Source organism: Vulpes lagopus, chromosome 10 (assembly GCF_018345385.1).
Source record: "Vulpes lagopus strain Blue_001 chromosome 10, ASM1834538v1, whole genome shotgun sequence".
Lineage (NCBI taxonomy): Eukaryota > Metazoa > Chordata > Mammalia > Carnivora > Canidae > Vulpes > Vulpes lagopus.
Window position 1 is genome coordinate 69,354,523 of NC_054833.1, and position 18,050 is coordinate 69,372,572.

Consider the following 18,050-nt stretch of genomic DNA (forward strand, 5'->3'; position numbering starts at 1 on the left):
TGGGGACAAGAGCAACACTTGTGGCAGGGGCTAAAAGCAAAACTTTTGAAGCATTTAGTAATTCAGAGAATCAGCTTTTGGGCAAATATGCTTGTATCCTTTAAGTCTATTTTGTTTTTAGAAAGCTGAGTTTGTCTCCACATGTGATAGATGAGGAGAACAGGAGAGGAGCAAGCTACAACTGCAAAACCCTTGCAAGATCCTCTTGATAGGATTTCACCACTACAAGGGCAAGGTACTGAACTTTAGAAATTACTTCTTAATCTATATATTTCAACTTCCTTTCCCATTTGTCTGTCTTAGGTGTTTATCTTAAGCTACGATATGGTAAACTGAAAACACTTGTGGTTTGGCAATTACCTGTTAATATTTTTACAGGAAACGGTCTCGGGTAATCTTCCAATTGTCTTAACTGATTAAGCTGAAAGCTCCTTTCCTTTGGAAACCATGCTGTCAGGTGGCCACAGCACACATTGTGTTCAGGACATAACTTTCACATCCCCCCACCCCCACCCCACCAATCAATTTATATCACTACCAGTCATTTTTGTTTATGTAAATTGGTGAATTACAAATTCTAAAAGAAATTATTGTTTCTAAGGAAACCAAGTTGAACGCTTTGGAGTCATTGGAACAATTGCTATCAAACTGGATCTGGCAAAGAAACTACAAAAATAGGGACTCCTGGGTGTCTCAGTGGCTGAGTGTCTGCCTGTGGGTCAGGTGTGATCCTGGGATCCTGAGATTGAGTTCCACGTCAGGTTCCCCGCAGGGAGCCTGCTTCTCCCTCTGCCTCTGTGTCTCTCATAAAATCTATTTTAAGAAGAAAAAAAGGAACTACAAAAATGAGGGGAAATTGTAAAAAATAAATAACTTACACTTGTGCTTTCTGATTGCTTCTAAGTACTCTATGTTCTCTTTGTCAGAGAAATTAAAGCTAGGTATTTTAAACTATATATTGTATTTTTCTGTGGTGAAGATAGCATGTCATTCCAAACTGTGTGGTTCAATACTTAAGCCCATGTTATAGGATTGATGAGTGAAGGTACTTTTTTGTATGTTTATGTTAAAAAATCTTAATGGATGTTTGTATTTCTCTTGATGAGAAGTGTCAAATATGTATGAAAATAGTGAGAATGGTATTAACTCCCCACACTTAGAAGCAATAAAGGAAAAAATGGTAAATTGGACTTCTTGAATTTGAAAGCATTTGTGCCTTGAAAGACTTATAAAGACAGTGAAGAGGCAACACAAAGATGGAAGAGAATATTTGCAAACCACATATATGATAAGGGACTGGCATCCAGAATATATGTGTTACAATTCAATAAAACAAAAAATCAATACTGTAAAATGGGCAAAGAATTTCAATAAACATTTGTCTAAAGAAGTTGTAAAATGACCAATAAACACGAAATGATGTTCAACATCTTTAGACATCAGAGACATACACGGGATTGAGTCCTGCATCAGGCTTCCTGCATGGAGCCTGCCTCTCCCTCTGCCTGTGTCTCTACTTCTCTGTGTCTCTCATGAATAAATTTAAAAAAATAAAGTTAGCTTTAAAGCCTTGATTAGATTAATAGTCAAGGTTTTTTGGGCATGTGTGTAATTTCTCATACTTCCCGACCCTGACAGTTTTTTTTTTTTTAACTGACCAGTGATAAGTTCCTATACCATTATTTAGAAATGCTGTATTCTACTTAATGGAAAAATATGGTTAGTTCATTTATTTGCTATTTTTAGGGATTCTTGGGTATTTAGTTGATAAAATAGTTTGGTCTCAATTATTTTTGTTTTCTCAAGCAGACTCTCCTATTGATGTTTGTTTGCAATCCTGGATAAATAATGAGAACAAGGTAATCTTTCATATGTTATCAATTTCTGGAGTGTTATTGAGAGAGTTCAAGTTTCTATTTCACATGTGCAAGTGTTAAACAGTAGTAATATTAGAAGTCTTGTACTTTAAAAGCAGAAATCCAAGTTACTGCTTCAAGTTACCAGGATGTGAGTAGTCCCAGTCCAGGGCTTCATGTGTCATCAGGACTTCACCCCTTGCTGGCTGCCTCTAGAACAATAGCTCCAGGAGGGAAAGTGTTTCTCTTTGTTTCATTTATTGTATCCTGAGTGCCTGGCACATAGTTGGTACTCAGTAATTGGTTGAATGATCAAGAGGCTGCCTTCATTTGTGGGCAACCCAAGCCTATTCTGTAGGTTGCTTTGAGTTCTGTTGTTTCCTTCCCTGTGCAGAAGGTGCTTACCTGGATGAAGTCCAATAGTTCATTTTTGCTGTTGTTTCTCTTGCTTCTGATGATGTGTCTAGTGAGTAGTTGCTACAGCTGGGGTCAGATATGTTGCTGCCTGTGTTCTCTTCTAGGATTTTGATGGATTCCTGTCTCACATTTAGGTGTTTCATCCATCTTGAATGTATTTTTAGGAATGGTGTAAAAAAAGTGGTCCGGTTTCATTCTTTTGCATGTGGCTGCCCCATTTTTCCCAGTATCATTTGTTGAAGAGACCATCTTTTTTTCCATTGGATCTTCTTTTCTGCTTTGTCAAAGATGAGTTGAGCAGATGGTTGTGGGTCAATTTCTGGGTTTTCTGTTACGTACCATTGATCTATGTGTCTGTTTTTGTGCCAGTATTATACTTGATGACTCCAGCTTTGTAATAGAGCTTGAAGTTTGCTATTGTGATGCTTCCAGATTTGCTTTGCTTTTTCAGGAGTGCTTTGGCTATTTGGGTCTTTTGTGATTCCATATAAATTTTAGGATTGATTGTTCTAGCTCTGTGAAAAATGCTGGGGATATTTTGATAGGGATTGCATTGAGTAATATAGACATTTTAACAATGTTTGTTCTTCCAGCCTATGAGCATGGAATGCCATTCCGTTTCATTGTGTCCTCTTCAATTTCTTTCATAAGTGTTCTATAGTTTTCAGAGTACAAATCTTTTACCTCATGTTGGACCCCTTTTGGTATCTGAATCTGTTGATAAATGTCTGTAATGAGCACATTATAAATTTTGGTTTTGGTATATTGCTTAAAATTGGTTCATATATAGTTTAAAAGAGTACAGTGAGTACTTTATAGTCTGATGGTTCATGTAATCATTTATATCTACTACATAATTATTTCCCATAAAGTTTTGGAATAAGTTATTAAAGACAAAACGTATGGCTCCTCTATTACTCATTTTTAAAGGAAATCTGAAGAGAAGAAATTCCTGTGAAGACTATCCAGGCTGCTAATGCAAAACTTAACCCTGTTTATGTTCATGACACAAATGCCAATAAAGGTCATTTTGACTTACTGGGCCTTTGAAGTGGATGCTGAGTCTCTTCATCAAGATAAGCATTTGGCATCTAATTCAGAAACAGTTTTGCCTATGGATAAACGTTTAGACACTGAAACTCCTAAAGTGATCCATTAAAAAATATGTGGACAAAGCATCTTTGAAGCCTGTTGGTGGCAATGGAATTAATTCCTCTGATAGTCTTTGGTCACCAACTATTAAAAGGCAAACATATGAATGTTACAAGTCCACTGATAAAAGTGAAGAACGTAAGTAGGTTTTTAAAAAAATAAAAGTAAGGAAATGTATAAAATGTGTATACATTTTGGATAGAATATATTTTCAAATGGAACATGCCTAGTCTTTTGTATTAAAACAGTAAATGTTTTATGGATTAGAAATTGTATCTTTATTCACAGATCTAATGGAAACGTACTACTCTAAATCTTAGTTTTCTTTTCCATTTTTCCCTGGTTCTCTATAATGGATTTTTTACTGGGTTATGGCTGGCTTCCCCACCATGAGGGAACTTTTCTTTTGTGGGAATGGATTTTCTTTTTTCTAATTAGTTTTGGGCAGATTTTAGTTCTGCTGATATCTAAGATAAGTCAACTAAGTAAAATTATTTAAGACTATTATATCATTTTGTTTCACGTGTTATTGGATATTTTTGGAATTTTTTAGAAATGGCTCCATCACCGAGTGTGGTCTATCAAAATGAAGAGGACAGATGGGTCACTGACTTGGCATATTACACATCTTTTAATACAGAGCAAGTTTTAAATATGTCTGTGGCTAACAAGATGAATGAAGAATTCATATCTGTTTATAAGTGTATTGATAACCACACTGTTGTACCATTTTTCGTTGCTTTTGATGGTATTGTGAGATGACTCTGTATATATTGGCTAGCCACACCAAATCACTTTTGGAGTATACATTTGAACCTTGAACAGTGTGGGGGGTTAAGGGATACTCCCTGTGTATTTCAAAATCTGTTGTAACTTTTGACTCCCCAAAATGTTAACTACTGACAGTTTATTGTTTATGTTATTGCTTAAGGCTTCTGGTAAACAGTCAATTAACACTGATTTTGTATGCTACATGTATTATATATTGTATTCTTACAGTAGGGTAAGCTAGAGAGAAGAAGTTAAGAAAATCATGAGGGAGAGAAAATAATACTATATGAAAAAGAAAAATCTGTGTGTAAGTAGACCTTTGCAGTTCAGATTCATGTAGTTCAAGGGTCAGCTCTAATACTAAGCTTATCAACAGTCTTTATTATTATTTATTATTTTTATTACATTTCTTTTTTTAAATTCAATTTGCCAACATATAGTATAACACCCAGTGCTCATCCAATCAAGTGCCCTCCTCAGTGAACATCACCCAGTTACCCCAATCCCCCTACTCACCTTCCTTTCCTCAGCCGTTTGTTTGTTTCCCAGAGTTAGGAGTCTCTCATGGTTTGTCTTCCTCTCTAATTTTTCCCACTCAGTTATGCTCCTTTCCCTTATAGTCCCTTTCTCTATATCTTATATTACACATATGAGTGAACTTATATGATTATTATCCTTCTCCAATTGACTTATTTCACTCAGCATAATACCCCCAGTTCCATCAACATTGAAGCAAATGGTGGGTATTATTTTCTGATGGTTGAGTAATATTCCATTGTATATGTAGACCACATCTTTATCCATTCATCTGGTGAAGGACATCGTGGTTCCTTCCACAATTTGGCTATTGTGGACATTGCTGCTATGAACACTAGGGTGCAGGTGTCCCAGCATTTCACTACATCAGTGTCTATGGGGTAAATATTCAGTAATGCAATTGCTGGGTTGTAGGGTAGCTCCATTTTTAACTTTTTTTTTTTTTTTAATTAACTTTTATTGGTGTTTAATTTACCAACATACAGAAAAACACCCAGTGCTCATCCCGTCAAGTGTCCACCTCAGTGCCCGTCACCCATTCCCCTCCAACACCCGCCCTCCTCCCCTTCCACCACCCCTAGTTCGTTTCCCCGAGTTAGGAGTCTTTATGTTCTGTCTCCCTTCCTGATATTTCCCAACATTTCTTTTCCCTTCCTTTATATTCCCTTTCACTATTATTCATATTCCCCAAATGAATGAGAACATACACTGTTTGTCCTTCTCCGATTGACTTATTTCACTCAGCATAATACCCTCCAGTTCCATCCACGTTGAAGCAAATGGTGGGTATTTGTCGTTTCTAATTGCTGAGTAATATTCCATTGTATACATAAACCACATCTTCTTTATCCATTCATCTTTCGATGGACACCGAGGCTCCTTCCACAGTTTGGCTATTGTGGCCATTGCTGATAGAAACATCGGGGTGCAGGTGTCCCGACGTTTCATTGCATCTGAATCTTTGGGGTAAATCCCCAACAGTGCAATTGCTGGGTCGTAGGGCAGGTCTATTTTTAACTCTTTGAGGAACCTCCACACAGTTTTCCAGAGTGGCTGCACCAGTTCACATTCCCACCAACAGTGTAAGAGGGTTCCCTTTTCTCCGCATCCTCTCCAACATTTGTTGTTTCCTGCCTTGTTAATTTTCCCCATTCTCACTGGTGTGAGGTGGTATCTCATTGTGGTTTTGATTTGTATTTCCCTGATGGCAAGTGATGCAGAGCATTTTCTTTTTTTTTTTTTTTTTTTTTTTTTATTTTTTTTTTTTCTTTTTTTTTTTTTAATTTTTTTTTTTTAAATTTTTTTTTTTTATTTATTTATGATAGTCACAGAGAGAGAGAGAGGCAGAGACACAGGCGGAGGGAGAAGCAGGCTCCATGCACCGGGAGCCTGATGTGGGATTCGATCCCGGGTCTCCAGGATCGCGCCCTGGGTCAAAGGCAGGCGCCAAACCACTGCGCCACCCAGGGATCCCCCAGAGCATTTTCTCATGTGCATGTTGGCCATGTCCATGTCTTCCTCTGTGAGATTTCTCTTCATGTCTTTTGCCCATTTCATGATTGGATTGTTTGTTTCTTTGGTGTTGAGTTTAATAAGTTCTTTATAGATTTTGGAAACTAGCCCTTTATCTGATATGTCATTTGCAAATATCTTCTCCCATTCTGTAGGTTGTCTTTTAGTTTTGTTGACTGTATCCTTTGCTGTGCAAAAGCTTCTTATCTTGATGAAGTCCCAATAGTTCATTTTTGCTTTTGTTTCTTTTGCCTTCGTGGATGTATCTTGCAAGAAGTTACTGTGGCCAAGTTCAAAAAGGGTGTTGCCTGTGTTCTCCTCTAGGATTTTGATGGAATCTTGTCTCACATTTAGATCTCTCATCCATTTTGAGTTTATCTTTGTGTATGGTGAAAGAGAGTGGTCCAGTTTCATTCTTCTGCATGTGGATGTCCAATTTTCCCAGCACCATTTATTGAAGAGACTGTCTTTCTTCCAATGGATAGTCTTTCCTCCTTTATCGAATATTAGATGGCCGTACATTTCAGGGTCCACTTCTGGGTTCTCTATTCTGTTCCATTGATCTATGTGTCTGTTTTTGTGCCAGTACCACACTGTCTTGATGACCACAGCTTTGTAATACAACCTGAAATCTGGCATTGTGATGCCCCCAGCTAAGGTTTTCTTTTTTAAAATTCCCCTGGCTATTCGGGGTCTTTTCTGATTCCACACAAATCTTAAAATAATTTGTTCTAACTCTCTGAAGAAAGTCCATGGTATTTTGATAGGGATTGCATTAAACGTATAAATTGCCCTGGGTAACATTGACATTTTTACAATATTAATTCTGCCAATCCATGAGCATGGAATATTTTTCCATCTCTTTGTGTCTTCCTCAATTTCTTTCAGAAGTGTTCTATAGTTTTTAGGGTATAGATCTTTTACCTCTTTGGTTAGGTTTATTCCTAGGTATCTTATGCTTTTGGGTGCAATTGTAAATGGGATTGACTCCTTAATTTCTCTTTCTTCAGTCTCATTGTTAGTGTATAGAAATGCCATTGATTTCTGGGCATTGATTTTGTATCCTGCCATGCTACCAAATTGCTGTATGAGTTCTAGCAATCTGGGGGTGGAGGCTTTTGGGTTTTCTATGTAGAGTATCATGTCATCGGCGAAGAGGGAGAGTTTGACTTCTTCTTTGCCAATTTGAATGCCTTTAATGTCTTTTTGTTGTCTGATTGCTGAGGCGAGGACTTCCAGAACTATGTTGAACAGCAGTGGTGAGAGTGGACATCCCTGTCTTGTTCCTGATCTTAGGGGAAAGGCTCCCAGTGCTTCCCCATTGAGAATGATATTTGCTGTGGGCTTTTCGTAGATGGCTTTTAAGATGTCGAGGAAAGTTCCCTCTATCCCAACACTCTGAAGGGTTTTGATCAGGAATGGATGCTGTATTTTGTCAAATGCTTTCTCTGCATCTAATGAGAGTATCATATGGTTCTTGGTTTTTCTCTTGCTGATATGATGAATCACATTGATGGTTTTACGAGTGTTGAACCAGCCTTGTGTCCCAGGGATAAATCCTACTTGGTCATGGTGAATAATTTTCTTAATGTGTTGTTGGATCCTATTGGCTAGTATCTTGTTGAGAATTTTTGCATCCATGTTCATCAGGGATATTGGTCTGTAATTCTCCTTTTTGGTGGGGTCTTTGTCTGGTTTCGGAATTAAGGTGATGCTGGCCTCATAGAACGAATTTGGAAGTATTCCATCTCTTTCTATCTTTCCAAACAGCTTTAGTAGAATAGGTATGATTTCTTCTTTAAACGTTTGATAGAATTCCCCTGGGAAGCCATCTGGCCCTGGACTCTTGTGTCTTGGGAGGTTTTTGATGACTGCTTCAATTTCCTCCCTGGTTATTGGCCTGTTCAGGTTTTCTATTTCTTCCTGCTCCAGTTTTGGTAGTTTGTGGCTTTCCAGGAATGCGTCCATTTCTTCTAGATTTCCTAATTTATTGGCGTACAGCTGTTCATAATATGTTTTTAAAATCGTTTGTATTTCCTTGGTGTTGGTAGTGATGTCCCCTTTCTCATTCATGATTTTATTAATTTGAGTCTTCTCTCTCTTCTTTTTAATAAGGTTGGCTAATGGTTTATCTATCTTATTAATTCTTTCAAAGAACCAACTCCTGGTTCTGTTGATCTGTTCCACAGTTCTTTTGGTCTCGATATCATTGAGTTCTGCTCGAATTTTAATTAACTTTCTTCTTCTGCTGGGGGTGGGGTCTATTTGTTGCTTTTTATCTAGTTCCTTTATGTGTAAGGTGAGCTTTTGAATTTGAGATCTTTCCAGTTTTTGAATGTATGCTTGTATTGCGATGTATTTCCCCCTCAGGACTGCTTTTGCTGCATCCCAAAGATTTTGAACGGTTGTATCTTCATTTTCATTAGTTTCCATGAATCTTTTTAATTCTTCCTTAATTTCCTGGTTGACCTTTTCATCTTTTAGCAGGATGGTCCTTAACCTCCACGTGTTTGTGGTCCTTCCATATTTCTTGTTGTGATTAAGTTCTAATTTCAAGGCATTATGATCTGAGAATATACAGGGGACTATCCCGATCTTTTGGTATCGGTTCAGACCCGATTTGTGACCCAGTATGTGGTCTATTCTGGAGAAAGTTCCATGTGCACTTGAGAAGAATGTGTATTCAGTTGAGTTTGGATGTAAAGTTCTGTAGATATCTGTGAAATCCATCTGGTCCAGTGTATCATTTAAAGCTCTCGTTTCTTTGGAGATGTTGTGCTTAGAAGACCTATCCAGGGTAGAAAGAGCTAGATTGAAGTCACCAAGTATAAGTGTATTATTATCAAGGTATTTCTTGAGTTTGGTTATTAATTGGTTTAAATATTTGGCAGCTCCCACATTCGGGGCATATATATTGAGGAGTGTTAAGTCCTCTTGTTGGATAGATCCTTTGAGTATGAGATAGTGTCCCTCTTCATCTCTCACTATAGTCTTCGGGGTAAATTTTAATTTATCTGATATAAGGATGGCAACCCCTGCTTTCTTTTGAGGACCATTTGAATGGTAAATGGTTCTCCAACCTTTTATTTTCAGGTTGTAGGTGTCCTTCTGTCTAAAATGAGTCTCTTGTAGACAGCAAATAGATGGGTCCTGCTTTTTTATCCAGTCTGAAACCCTGCGCCTTTTGATGGGGTCATTAAGCCCGTTCACATTCAGAGTTACTATTGATAGATATGAGTTTAGTGTCATCATATCTATTCAGTCCTTGTTTTTGTGGATTGTTCCACTGAACTTCTTCTTAAAGGGGAATTTTAAGAGTCCCCCTTAAAATTTCTTGCAGAGCTGGTTTGGAGGTTACATATTCTTTCAGTTCCTGCCTGTCTTGGAAGCTCTTTATCTCTCCTTCCATTTTGAATGAAAGCCTTGCGGGGTAAAGTATTCTTGGTTGCATGTTCTTTTCATTTAGGACCCTGAATATATCCTGCCAGCCCTTTCTGGCCTGCCAGGTCTCTGTGGAGAGGTCTGCTGTTACCCTAATATTCCTCCCCATAAAAGTCAGGGACTTTTTTTCTCTTGCTGCTTTAAGGATCTTCTCCTTATCTTTGGAATTTGCAAGCTTCACTATTAAATGTTGAGGTGTTGAACGGTTTTTGTTGATTTTAGGGGGGGATCTCTCTATTTCCTGGATCTGAATGCCTGTTTCCCTTCCCAGATTCGGAAAGTTTTCAGCTAGGATTTGTTCAAATACATATTCTGGCCCTCTGTCCCTTTCCGCGCCCTCGGGAACCCCAATTAAACGTAGGTTTTTCTTCCTCAGGCTATCATTTATTTCCCTTAATCTATCCTCATGGTCTTTTAATTGCCTGTCTCTTTTTTCCTCAGTTTCCCTCTTTGCCATCAACTTGTCTTCTATGTCACTCACTCGTTCTTCCACCTCGTCAAGCCTCGTCGTTAGGACTTCTAGCTTGGATTGCATCTCATTTAATTGATTTTTAATTTCTGCCTGATTAGATCTAAATTCTGCAGTCATGAAGTCTCTTGAGTCCTTTATGGTTTTTTCTAGAGCCATCAGTAGCTGTAAAATAGTGCTTCTGAATTGGCTTTCTGACATTGAATTGTAATCCATATTTTGTAACTCTGTGGGAGAGTGGGCTGTTTCTGATTCTTTTTTTTGAGGGGTTTTCCTTCTAGTCATTTTGCTCAGTGCAGAGTGACCAAAAACAAGTTGTATTGGGAAAAGGAGAAAAAGAGAGAGAAGGAAAGAAAAGAGAAAAAGAAAAAAGAGAAAGAAGAAAAAAATAGGGGAAAAAGAGAAGAAAAAGAAAGAAAAAGAAAGAAAGGAGAAAAAAGAAAAAAGGGGGGGTGGGGGAAGCAATCAGAAATCAAGAAGAAAGAGAGAAAAAAAAAAGCACAAAACAAAACAAAAAAAAACAAAACAAAAAAAAAAAACAAAAACAAAAACAAAAAAACAAAAAACAAAAAAAAACCACGGGGGAGTATCTTCCGATTCTGTGTAGTTTAAGTCCCTTGATTTCCCTTGGAACTGGTCCGTCTCGCTGGTCTTCTGGGGGAGGGGCCTGCTGTGCTGATTCTCAGGTGTTGGCACTTGGGGGAGCTGCTCTGCCCCTGCCTGGTGCAGGGCTCGGTGGGGGTTGTTCACCCCGTGAGGCCCCGGGAGGAAGCCACAGTGGCGGGGGCAGCTCTGGGACCCTGGAGTCAGCCCCCGCAGTAGCTCCGGGGCTCTCCTTCTGCAGGGCCTGGGGGCTCCGGGGCGGGGCCGCTGATCTGCTCAGTTCCAGGCAGGAGCGTCCTTGCTGTCCTGGGCCCTCCCGGCCTCTGCCTGTCCCGGGGGAGGCCGGATCCTGGGCTGTGTCCCGGCGCCCTGTGCTCCGGGGCCTGCGCTGTTGGATTCGCGCTCCCGGCGGTGCAGCCCCCTCCGCGGAGCCGCCGCCCGAGCCTCTCCGAGCTGTTCCCGGAGCCGCTCAGCCCCCTCCGCGGAGCTTCTTCCTCTGCGCGAGCCGGCGCCGCTGAGCTGTTCCCGGAGCCGCGCAGCCCCCTCCGCGGAGCCGCCGCCCGAGCCCCTCCGAGCTGTTCCCGGAGCCGCGCAGCCCCCTCCGCGCGGAGCTTCTTCCTCTGCGCGAGCCGCCGCCGCTGAGCTGTTCCCGGAGCCGCGCAGCCCCCTCCGCGGAGCCGCCGCCCGAGCCCCTCCGAGCTGTTCCCGGAGCCGCGCCGCCCCCTCCGCGGAGCTTCTTCCTCCGCCCGAGCCGCCGCCGCTGAGCTGCTCCCGGAGCCCCGCAGCCCCCTCCGCGGAGCCGCCGCCCGAGCCCCTCCAGCTGCTCCGGGCCCCGCCGAGCGCTGCAGCCCTTAGGGAGCTCGGCGCACTCTCCGGGGCGCGGTTCCTCTGTTACTGTCCCAGGGAGCCCGAGGGCGTCCCCGCCTTTCTGGGGATCCTGCTCCAATTCCCCGGGAGCCCCTTTCCGCGGGGAAGGTCGGTGCAGCTCCTGCTCCTCCGGGACGGGGCTCTCCTGTCCTGGGGACACTCGCCCCGGCCTCAGCCCGGCTCCTCGCGGCCCCTCCCCCTCGGAGGCCTTTTGTGTCTTTATCTCTTTTTCCCCGTCTTCCTACCTGGATAGAAGCGCGAACTCTTCTCACTGTAGCGTTCCAGCTGGTCTCTCTTTAAATCTCAGGCCGAATTCGTAGGTTTTCAGGATGATTGGATGGTTTTCTAGGTAATTTGCTGAGGACGGGTGACCTGGAGACCCTACTCCTCCGCCATCTTGCCCCTCCCCCCATTTTTAACTTCTTGAAGAACCTCCACACTATATTCCAGAGTGGCTGTACCAGTTCACATTCCCACCAACAGTGCAAGAGGGTTCCCCTTTCTCCACATTCTCTCCAACATTTCATATTTCCCGTCTTGTTAATTTTCACCACTCTCACTGGTGTGAGGTGGTATCTCACTGTGGTTTTGATTTGTATTTCCCTGATGGCAATTGATGTGGAGCATTTTCTCATGTGTTTCTTGTCCATGTCTATGTCTTCCTCTGTGAAATTTCTGTTCATGTCTTTTGCCCATTTCATGATTGGATTGTTGTTTCTTGTGTGTTGAGTTTGATAAGTTCTTTATACATCTTGGATACTAGCCCTTTATCTGATACGTCATTTGCAAATATCTTATCCCATTCTGTAGGTTGTCTTTTAGTTTTGTTGACTGTTTCTTTGGCTGTGCAGAAGCTTTTTGTCTTGATGAAGTCCCAATAGTTCATTTTTGCTCTTGTTTCCCTTGCTTTCATAGATGTATCTTACAAGAAGTTGCTATGGCCAAGTTCATAAAGGTTGTTGCCTGTGTTCTCCTCTAGGATTTTGATGCATTCTTGTCTTACATTTAAATCTTTCATCCATTTTTAAAATAAATTTAATTTTTATTGGTGTTCAATTTGTCAACATATAGAATAACACCCAGTGCTCATTCCGTCAAGTGCCCACCTCAGTGCCCATCACCTACTCACCCCCACCCCTCGCCCACCTCCCCTTCTACCACCCCTACTTCGTTTCCCAGAGTTAGGAGTCTTTCATGTTCTGTCTCCTTTTCTGATATTTCCCACTTATTTTTTCTCCTTTCCCCTTTCACTATTTTTTATATTCCCCAAATGAATGAGACCATATAATGTTTGTTCTTAAGTCTTTCATCCATTTTGAGTTTATCTTTGTGTCTGGTGTAAGAGAATGGTCTAGTTTCATTCTTCTGGACGTGGCTGTCCAATTTTCCCAGCACCATTTATTGAAGAGACTGTCCTTTTTCCAGTGGATAGTCTGTTCCATTGATCTGTTTTGGGGCAGTACCATACTGTCTTGATGATCACAGCTTTGTAATACAGCTTGAAATCCAGCATTATGATGACCCCGGCATTGGTTTTCTTTTCCAATGTTCCTCTGGCTATTCAGGGTCTTTTATGATACCATACAAATCTTAAAATGATTTGTTCCAATTCTGTGAAGAAAGTCCAAGGTCTTTTGATACAGATTGCATTGAATGTGTAAATTGCCCTGGGAAGCATAGACATTTTCACAGGTTTATTCTTCCAATCCATGAGCATGGAGTGTTTTTCCATCTTGTTACATCTCCCTCAATTTCTTTTGGAAGTGTTCTATAGTTTTTAGGATATAGATCCTTACCTCTTTGGTTAAGTTTATTCCTAGGTATCTTATGGTTTTGAGTACAATTGTAAATGGGATTGATTGCTTAATTTCTCTTTTTTCAGTCTGTTAGTGCATAGAAATGCCACTAATTTCTGGGCATTGATTTTGTACCATGCCACGTTGCCAAATTGCTGTATAAATTCTAGCAATCTTGGGTGGAGTCTTTTGGTTGTTCTATACACAGTATCATGTCATCTGCGAAGAGGGAGAGTTTGACTTATTCTTTGCCGATTTGAATGCTTTTTATTTCTTTTTCTGTCTGATTGCTGAGGCTAGGAATTCTAGTACTATGTTAAATTACAGTGGTGAGAATGGACATCCTTATTGTGTTCCTGATTTCAGGGGGAAGACTCTCAGCTTTTCACCATTGAGAATGATATTCTCTGTAAGCTTTTCATAGATTGCTTTTAAGATGCTGAGAAATGTTCCCTCTATCCCTACACTCTGAAGAGTTTTGATCAGGAATGAATGCTGTATTTTGTCAAATGCTTTCTCTGCATCTATTGAAAGGATCATATATTCATATGATCATATGCTCTTATTGATATGTTCAATCATGTTGATTCTTTTATGAATGTAGAACCAACCTTGCATCTCATGGATAAATCCCTCTTTGTTGTAGTGATTAATACTCTTAATGTACTGTTGGATCCTATTGGCTAGCATCTTGGTGAGAATTTCTGCACCCATGTTCATCAGAGACATTAGTCTATGATTCTCCTTTTTGGTGGGGTCTCTGTCTGATTTGGGGATCAAGATAATGCTGGCCTCATCAAATGAGTTTGGAAGAATTCCCTTCCTTTCTATTCTTTGGAACAGCTTTGATAGAACAGGTATTCTTTCTTCTTTAAACTTTTGATAGAATTCCCCTGGGAAGCCATTTGGCCTTAGACTTTTGTATCTTGGGTGTTTTGTGAGGACTGCTTCAATTACTTCACTGGTTATTGGCCTGTTCTGGTTTTCTATTTCTTCCTGTTCCAGTTTTGGTAATTTGTGGGTTTCCAGAAATGCATCCATTTCTTCTAGTTTGCCTAATTTGTTGGCATTTAGTTGCTCATAATATGTTTTTAAAATCGGTTTGTATTTCCTGGCTTATGGGTAGTGATGTCCCCCTCTCATTCATGAGTTTTATTAATTTGCGTCTTCTCTTCTTTCTTTTTAATAAGGCTGGCTAATGGGTTTAACAATCTTATTAGTTCTTTCAAGAACCACTCCTGGTTCTGGTTGATCTGTTCCTACAGTTCTTTTTGGTCTCGTATATCATCTGAGTTCTGCTCGAATCTTTAATTAACTTCTCCCTTCTTCTGCTTGGGCTTTGGCTTCTCTTTGTTGCTTCTTTCATCTCGATTTCCTTTATGTGTAGGGTTAGCTTTTGAATTTGAGGCTCTTTCCAGTTTTTTGATTGTATGCTTGGTATTGAGAGTATTTCCCCCTCAAGGACTGCTTTTGCTGCATCCCAAAGATTATGAACTGGTTGTATCTTCATTTTTCGTAAGTTTCCATGAACATTTTTAATTCTTCCTTAATTTCCTGGTTGACCTTTTCATCTTTTAGCAGGATGGTCCTTAACCTCCACGTGTTTGTGGTCCTTCCATATTTCTTGTTGTGATTAAGTTCTAATTTCAAGGCATTATGATCTGAGAATATACAGGGGACTATCCCGATCTTTTGGTATCGGTTCAGACCCGATTTGTGACCCAGTATGTGGTCTATTCTGGAGAAAGTTCCATGTGCACTTGAGAAGAATGTGTATTCAGTTGAGTTTGGATGTAAAGTTCTGTAGATATCTGTGAAATCCATCTGGTCCAGTGTATCATTTAAAGCTCTCGTTTCTTTGGAGATGTTGTGCTTAGAAGACCTATCCAGGGTAGAAAGAGCTAGATTGAAGTCACCAAGTATAAGTGTATTATTATCAAGGTATTTCTTGAGTTTGGTTATTAATTGGTTTAAATATTTGGCAGCTCCCACATTCGGGGCATATATATTGAGGAGTGTTAAGTCCTCTTGTTGGATAGATCCTTTGAGTATGAGATAGTGTCCCTCTTCATCTCTCACTATAGTCTTCGGGGTAAATTTTAATTTATCTGATATAAGGATGGCAACCCCTGCTTTCTTTTGAGGACCATTTGAATGGTAAATGGTTCTCCAACCTTTTATTTTCAGGTTGTAGGTGTCCTTCTGTCTAAAATGAGTCTCTTGTAGACAGCAAATAGATGGGTCCTGCTTTTTTATCAGTCTGAAACCCTGCGCCTTTTGATGGGGTCATTAAGCCCGTTCACATTCAGAGTTACTATTGATAGATATGAGTTTAGTGTCATCATATCTATTCAGTCCTTGTTTTTGTGGATTGTTCCACTGAACTTCTTCTTAAAGGGGAATTTTAAGAGTCCCCCCTTAAAATTTCTTGCAGAGCTGGTTTGGAGGTTACATATTCTTTCAGTTCCTGCCTGTCTTGGAAGCTCTTTATCTCTCCTTCCCTTTTTGAATGAAAGCCTTGCGGGGTAAAGTATTCTTGGTTGCATGTTCTTTTCATTTAGGACCCTGAATATATCCTGCCAGCCCTTTCTGGCCTGCCAGGTCTCTGTGGAGAGGTCTGCTGTTACCCTAATATTCCTCCCCATAAAAGTCAGGGACTTTTTTTCTCTTGCTGCTTTAAGGATCTTCTCCTTATCTTTGGAATTTGCAAGCTTCACTATTAAATGTTGAGGTGTTGAACGGTTTTTGTTGATTTTAGGGGGGGATCTCTCTATTTCCTGGATCTGAATGCCTGTTTCCCTTCCCAGATTCGGAAAGTTTTCAGCTAGGATTTGTTCAAATACATATTCTGGCCCTCTGTCCCTTTCCGCGCCCTCGGGAACCCCAATTAAACGTAGGTTTTTCTTCCTCAGGCTATCATTTATTTCCCTTAATCTATCCTCATGGTCTTTTAATTGCCTGTCTCTTTTTTCCTCAGTTTCCTCTTTGCCATCAACTTGTCTTCTATGTCACTCACTCGTTCTTCCACCTCGTCAAGCCTCGTCGTTAGGACTTCTAGCTTGGATTGCATCTCATTTAATTGATTTTTAATTTCTGCCTGATTAGATCTAAATTCTGCAGTCATGAAGTCTCTTGAGTCCTTTATGGTTTTTTCTAGAGCCATCAGTAGCTGTAAAATAGTGCTTCTGAATTGGCTTTCTGACATTGAATTGTAATCCATATTTTGTAACTCTGTGGGAGAGTGGGCTGTTTCTGATTCTTTTTTTGAGGGGTTTTCCTTCTAGTCATTTTGCTCAGTGCAGAGTGACCAAAAACAAGTTGTATTGGGAAAAGGAGAAAAAGAGAGAGAAGGAAAGAAAAGAGAAAAGAAAAAAGAGAAAGAAGAAAAAAATAGGGGAAAAAAGAGAAGAAAAAGAAAGAAAAAGAAAGAAAGGAGAAAAAAGAAAAAAGGGGGGGTGGGGGAAGCAATCAGAAATCAAGAAGAAAGAGAGAAAAAAAAAGCACAAAACAAAACAAAAAAAACAAAACCAAAAAAAAAAAAAACAAAAACAAAAACAAAAAACAAAAAACAAAAAAAAAACCACGGGGGAGTATCTTCCGATTCTGTGTAGTTTTAAGTCCCTTGATTTCCCTTGGAACTGGTCCGTCTCGCTGGTCTTCTGGGGGAGGGCCTGCTGTGCTGATTCTCAGGTGTTGGCACTTGGGGGAGCTGCTCTGCCCCTGCCTGGTGCAGGGCTCGGTGGGGGTTGTTCACCCCGTGAGGCCCCGGGAGGAAGCCACAGTGGCGGGGGCAGCTCTGGGACCCTGGAGTCAGCCCCCGCAGTAGCTCCGGGGCTCTCCTTCTGCAGGGCCTGGGGGCTCCGGGGCGGGGCCCGCTGATCTGCTCAGTTCCAGGCAGGAGCGTCCTTGCTGTCCTGGGCCCTCCCGGCCTCTGCCTGTCCCGGGGGAGGCCGGATCCTGGGCTGTGTCCCGGCGCCCTGTGCTCCGGGGCCTGCGCTGTTGGATTCGCGCTCCCGGCGGTGCAGCCCCCTCCGCGGAGCCGCCCGCCCGAGCCTCTCCGAGCTGTTCCCGGAGCCGCTCAGCCCCCTCCGCGGAGCTTCTTCCTCTGCGCGAGCCGGCGCCGCTGAGCTGTTCCCGGAGCCGCGCAGCCCCCTCCGCGGAGCCGCCGCCCGAGCCCCTCCGAGCTGTTCCCGGAGCCGCGCAGCCCCCTCCGCGCGGAGCTTCTTCCTCTGCGCGAGCCGCCGCCGCTGAGCTGTTCCCGGAGCCGCGCAGCCCCCTCCGCGGAGCCGCCGCCCGAGCCCCTCCGAGCTGTTCCCGGAGCCGCGCCGCCCCCTCCGCGGAGCTTCTTCCTCCGCCCGAGCCGCCGCCGCCGAGCTGTTCCCGGAGCCCCGCAGCCCCCTCCGCGGAGCCGCCGCCCGAGCCCCTCCGAGCTGCTCCGGGCCCCGCCGAGCGCTGCAGCCCTTAGGGAGCTCGGCGCACTCTCCGGGGCGCGGTTCCTCTGTTACTGTCCCAGGGAGCCCGAGGGCGTCCCCGCCTTTCTGGGGATCCTGCTCCAATTCCCCGGGAGCCCCTTTCCGCGGGGGAAGGTCGGTGCAGCTCCTGCTCCTCCGGGACGGGGCTCTCCTGTCC